This window comes from Aedes aegypti, chromosome 1, assembly GCF_002204515.2.
Source record: "Aedes aegypti strain LVP_AGWG chromosome 1, AaegL5.0 Primary Assembly, whole genome shotgun sequence".
Classification (NCBI taxonomy): domain Eukaryota; kingdom Metazoa; phylum Arthropoda; class Insecta; order Diptera; family Culicidae; genus Aedes; species Aedes aegypti.
This window is the reverse complement of record NC_035107.1, coordinates 215,105,533-215,111,532: the sequence shown is the minus strand read 5'-3', so window position 1 is coordinate 215,111,532 and position 6,000 is coordinate 215,105,533. Positions and strand designations below refer to the sequence as shown.

Sequence of the window (6,000 nt, the reverse complement as noted above, 5' to 3'; positions counted from 1 at the left end):
TTATTACGATGACGGAGCGTTGAATGTTCGAATAGAACTTCCGTTCAATCTAAAATACTAACTCTTATATTTACTGTATATCGATCTATTGTAGAATACTTATAATTCAACGATTTATTATTCTCTTTTTAGATCGGCACGAGAAACTTGATCGAGCTCTACGGTTTATTTCACTGTTTGCTGAGGGATGCTTATCACTACCGGAAGTGCCTTCTGGCTTGTATTTTTCGGCTCTGTCCACTAACAGTCCTACACCACCTGAAACGGCTCAGCCGTTATCCTGTATCATTTAGAATATTCTTAATGCAATAAAAATTGTAATAAATAATTTATATTTAGTTTTTTTTTTGTTTCAAACATATCTTATCTTTCTATTGCGCGCAAACCCCAAAATTTTAAATAAAATTCGCTTCAATGGTTGATTAAATTGCTTTTATCGATTCCAAAATTATAAGACTCAATTACTCAATCTGTGGGTGATTTAATATCATACACATTATATAAAAACTAAAAAGATAAAAAAAGCAATTTAATCAACGATTGAGCAGAATTTGTGATCCTTTTTCGTCGTTTAAATCGGTAAGATTACATAGCTTTCATATTACATCGCATCGATTACATTTTGTACGTTGAATGTATTACATCGTTCGCCTTTATTACACCAATAGCCCGCGAGTACGTCGGGCTGTGTAATATTACACAACCGAGGGAACGACTTGGTTGCAGCAGTTTCGATGTAATATTCAACAACTTGTTTTGCTGTGCACCCACCCCATCGTAACGCTTTTTGTATGAATATTCTGATAGATTTGTATGAGTTGTAACATCTCATGGACACCCACCCACCCCCTTCAGCGTTATGAAATTTGTGAATGGGCCCCAAAGACGTCTCGTAAAATAATAGAAATAATAAACCATAGAAGAAGAATGTCGCTGGCGTCGCTGTCGGAACATCTTTTGCTGGCGGAGATAGGCGGGGCTATAAATGTCAACGCGAAAATGTATGCAGTTTGACACTTATGTACCCAACATGTTTCTGAGCGAGAACAAAGGGAACACCAGCGACATTATTCTTCTATGGTTTATTATTTCTATTCGTAAAATGGACCATTGCAAAAAAATCTTGTGCTTGATTTCCCATCGGTTGAATTTTTCCGTGCACACGTTCGCTAACGAACGAAACGCTTCCCACGTGTCAAAACGAGCGTCATCCAACCGTCACCGCAAGCGTTTGCGATGACAGTATTTTGACTGACGAAAATTGCGTCGTTGCCTCCCCATCCACAGTCAGTCAGTCCATCAGTCGAGTGTGACAACGACAACTTTTCCCCATTTTTGCTCCACCATCATCACCATCGCCCATCAGAGCCAAGTCAGGCCAGGAGAAAAGAAGTTCAGATAATAGCACAGATTCGTCGTCAGCATAGCCAAAAGTAACTAAATTAGTGCTCGAGAGTGAAATTCGCGATCCGGAAGATTGGTACGTTGTGCGCGATCTAACTAAAAGTGTGGATAATAATGCCCAGGAAGGCTATCGAATCCGGATTAAAGTGTTGACGATTCATAATAATTATTGGTGAAGAAAGAGTGTGCAATTTTAGAGGAAATCCTTGGAGTGGTGTGAAATAGTTTTGCAGCTGAAAAAAAAAAACGAAGGCAGAGAGAATATAACGAACGGTGAGCATCTCGAAGGAAAATTATTGCGAGTTTGGTGTGATTTTTTTCGTTTTGGCGAAAAATCAAAGTGTGCCGAGGATTGTGTGTTGCTTAGAAGATCTCCACGGAAAAAAAAGTGTACGAGAGGAGCACTGCCTACTATTTGAGGGGAGGGTGGGTCAATTCAACCCCCTAGCTGATTACGTTGCATACAGTCAATTTGAAGCAAAAGGAAAAAATCTTCACCTTCGGCGTTATTTGATTGCAGTGGATGAATGTGTGAATGCAGTTGCGTTATTGTTATTGAAATTACGTATACGAAGTGCTGATGGGAATCGATTCTAAGCGCCCCGTCAGTTCCAAAGGTCAGTCGAAAAGTGCTGATAAGCAGTGTTTGATATCAGCAACGTGAAAACATAAGCGATTGTATCCCCAAAGAGGGGAATCCAAGAAGGTGAGTTGGGTGGGAACTGCTGCCCCTTGGAACGAAAAGGAACAGCGTCGCTTCCCAGGGTCGGTGGTTGAATCCGTGACACGTCGGCCAAAAATAAGCAAAGGCGCGCAAAGGTGGCCACAACCAGTTTGGGTTTTGGCTTTTGACTATGCTATTTTTGATTTGCGTCGAGAGGATCACATGCAAAAAAGAAGGTAAAAGTAGTCGGAAATCATGGCCTTTTGAAATCAAGTCAAAACAAGGTCTAAAAAGATATGGGCGATGCTGAGCGGTATACATAGGCGTGAGTAGGCATCTTTCATGAGTTACAGAAATGGGGGTTTTATACCTTGTTGTTTTTTTTGCAAATGTCTCCACAAAAACATAGCAAGCTGCTTTGTTCAGGCTCGGATTTGAGAGGGTGCAGATGGCATAAGCTTCTAGAGGAAGTACACCAATTTTCGGCTCAGCACTAATTTTCGACCCATTCATACGATTTTGGCCTACTTTGTAAGTAGATCCAAAAATTGGCACAGAATTCTTGTAGGTCGAAAATTAATGCTTTTCCAAATTGCACCGGGCCCTTCCAAATAGGATAAAACAGTTTTAAATACTTTTTAATATTTACTTTGTAGACAAAAGATTTTAAATATTTAGTAGAATAATTATTTGAGTAGATTTTTTTCAGTGTGAGTTGGCCATTTATTAATCTTTAATTTGTAATCCTAAAAAATACGACGAAACCATTTCAGGTGCAAATCATTTCATGGATCTTATTAGTTTCCTATAAGAATTTTGAAATTTCTATCAAACATATTTGTAATTTGATTAGGAAAGCGATGACTGAGCAGAAATCTTCTGCTTCTTCTTCTTCTTCGTGGCGTTGCGTCCCTTCTGGGACAAAGCCCGCTTAGCGTTCTTATAAGCACTTCCACAGTTTACTAAGAGCTTTCTATACTGATTGAACATTGTGCATGTCTAGAGTCGATGAGGGCAGTATGACAGAATGTCTTGAAAAGCATGGAAACACTACTGTTTTATCGTTCCATAAGGGTAAATTGTACTTCGAAGTATCTCATTTCATATGACAGTTGTATTTTGTAAAAACGATTACTTAGAATTTTCTTGTGAACATTTTTGAAAAACATTTTGTTTGTGATTTTAGAAGACAACGATCTGTATGAGAGAAATTTAAACAAAAACTGTATTAAAGTCTGATTTGAATCATGAAAATGTATATTTTGCTGACAGTTTAATAAATTATGTTTCTAAGAGTTTCATATTTCAAACATTGTCGGTCAAATAAGTTAAAATTGGGGGGGTCTCGTACCCTCGAGGTTACGCTTTCGCTTCGTAAGCGGAAGGTCATGGGTTCGATTCCCAATCCCCCCACACATAAAACTCCGTCCAGCCACCAGAAGACGCCGCACGAAGGACTGTGCATTGGGGAACACATCCATCCTTCGTCAGTATCGGATGGTGACTGAGACACACTGACCCTCTTTGTAGGCTGTTGCGTCACACGACACATATACATGGCAAAATGGACCACCGCACACCAATGGACTTCGATATGGATATGGATTGGACCAACAGCAGCACTCTCCTCTACCTGCTCGGTATGAGAGAAATAGCAATAAGAACTAGGATATAAATAGATCCTGTATATGATCCTCGGCATAGTAGTGGCCAGTGGCCAGTGCACAGAGTGCCTAACAAATAAAAGTAAGGAAAAAAATAAGTTAAACCATTTAATAATTATAGTTTTAATCCAAATCACATGCGACGAGGATATTGCAAAGAAACTGCGAATATGGCATGCTATTTTCGTGATTAAATAGCTTTTACCGGCCTACATGTTTATATAAGTTTTATTTTTATTGAAAACTAGTGGTCCCGGCAAACTTCGTCTTGCCATCAAGTAGGCTGTTGGAAAACTTCAAGAAATCCCCTATACAAAATGATACCATAGTCTTCTCCCGTTTACCCCATTATTCCGGAGACTTTCCTGAACTTTTTCCTCGCACGAACACGTCGCATCCCTTGTGGAGGGCAACAGTGAAAAACTTGCGTCAATCCGTTGACTCGTTCTCGAGCCATTTCGTGACATACAAACACCACTCCATTTTTATTTATAGTCTATATAGATTTATATAGACTAGTTGGCCCGGCAAATGTTGTTTTGTCACCCAGTAGACCGTTTCATAATGCTACACTCAAGAAAATAGCTTCCTTGAATTCATGTGGATTTGCACATACATTGCTCAATTTTCCAAAATCATTAGTTTTATATTTGTCATATACCGTAATTTGGGGTGTAGTTGATCTGTGGGGAGAAGTTGATCATTCCCGTACCCACATGTACATACTGTAAAGAGAGCTATAATGTGGTTTCAATTATCAAAATTTCTATGATGCCGCATTATCTGATAGCTATTCTTGATTTTCATAAATTTGGTTTGATATTCAATGTAATTATACCATGTGAAAATAGAGTTTTTATAAAATGTTTGATGCACTGTTGAAGGGTTCTTCTCCAAACAATTGACTTTTGCCAAGATCACATGAAGACACCATTTAAATAAACTGTTTCATACCTTCCAGATATCTTTTCTGAATCCAGTTTCGAATTTGTATTGAGGATAATAATTCACTTGCAGAGGAAAAAATGTCCTTTTCGTGAACATATTGCCATTTTAGAAGAAAATTGTCTACATTTAGGCGTTTATTTTAGTTTCTTCTATAATTTACTTAATTCGATTCTAAATTTGACCGTTTTACCAACAAGTTGTTAGATTTTTGAGACTTGATTCTGAATCAGTGACCCTAAATTTAATAGGTAGAGTGTTTGTTTATTTTTGGAAATTTTTCGCAATAATTGATCAACTTTACCCCAGAGAAGTGAATTCCACTTTTTCATTTCTAAAAATTGTTTCTGTTATTATGCCAAAACTTTGTCAAAATTTCGGTTACATAAATCGATAAACATCCAACCAGTATTGGTTTCAAAAATATTTGATTAATAATACATGCAACCCACAAGATGCTATTGAGCAGAATCTCTCGAAAGTGATCAACTTCACCCCAGTTTACGGTACCCACTGTGATAGTACTTAATACCTTCTATTAGCAGCAGACGGATTTCACGCCAACTCGACAAAGGGATTGGCAGTACCCCTTTAGAATTCAATGAAACTTTCTGGGTGTCAAAAGTATGTGAAACTAAGATACTTTACATACTTTGTTTTTTTTTTCAAAATCGATCTAGACTAACATTTGGAAAGGGTCAAAGTTTTTTTTTTTACTTTTTTTATAAACCCGAATAACTCGAAAACGATAAGACCTACAAAAAAGAGTTGTATGGAGGACTGTCGTGAAATTTCCTGACGTTTTAGAGAAAAAAAATTGAAAAAATAAAAACACATTTTTACACTGAAAAAAAAAAATATTCAAAACTTTAAAGTCGATTGAAAAAAACGGCCATTTCAGATTTTGATCATCCTTAAGCAAAAAGTTTCGTAATTAAATTTACTAAAAGTCGTCCATACATTGCAAATTGGGCATATTTTACGGAAACAAGTTTTTCTAACTTCAAATTTTTTGAGTTTTTTTTTTCAAAGATTTTGTTTTAAACCGTCAAATATGATTATGTTTCCAAGTGATAAATGAGTTTGAATCAGAAAATAGATTGTATTTTTTATTGAGAATAGTTAAAAAACGGAATTATACAGTGATTATGTTTTTTAAATGCAGGCAATCAATGGACTTCGCCTCTGCCTATGAGAAAATCAACTCCGTCTAACAATCCGACGGATTTTTATGGTTTGAAAGGTATCACAACAGTATTACAAACATTGAAAAGTAACAACCTTATCTATATCCCATTAAATTCTCAGAAAAAGTTATGTGAA

At 36.9% G+C, this 6,000-nt stretch overlaps 1 protein-coding gene across 1 annotated transcript in view; it reads left to right on the top strand.

Moving 5' to 3' along the window:
* Positions 1-1,281: 1,281 nt before the first annotated feature.
* The window catches only part of LOC5577060 (atlastin), a 69,082-nt gene continuing 64,363 nt past the window's right edge, over positions 1,282-6,000 (top strand). The window contains exon 1 of the mRNA XM_001663107.2: positions 1,282-1,677. The gene's annotated coding sequence lies outside the window, so the exon portion shown is untranslated. The remainder of the gene's footprint in view (positions 1,678-6,000) is intronic.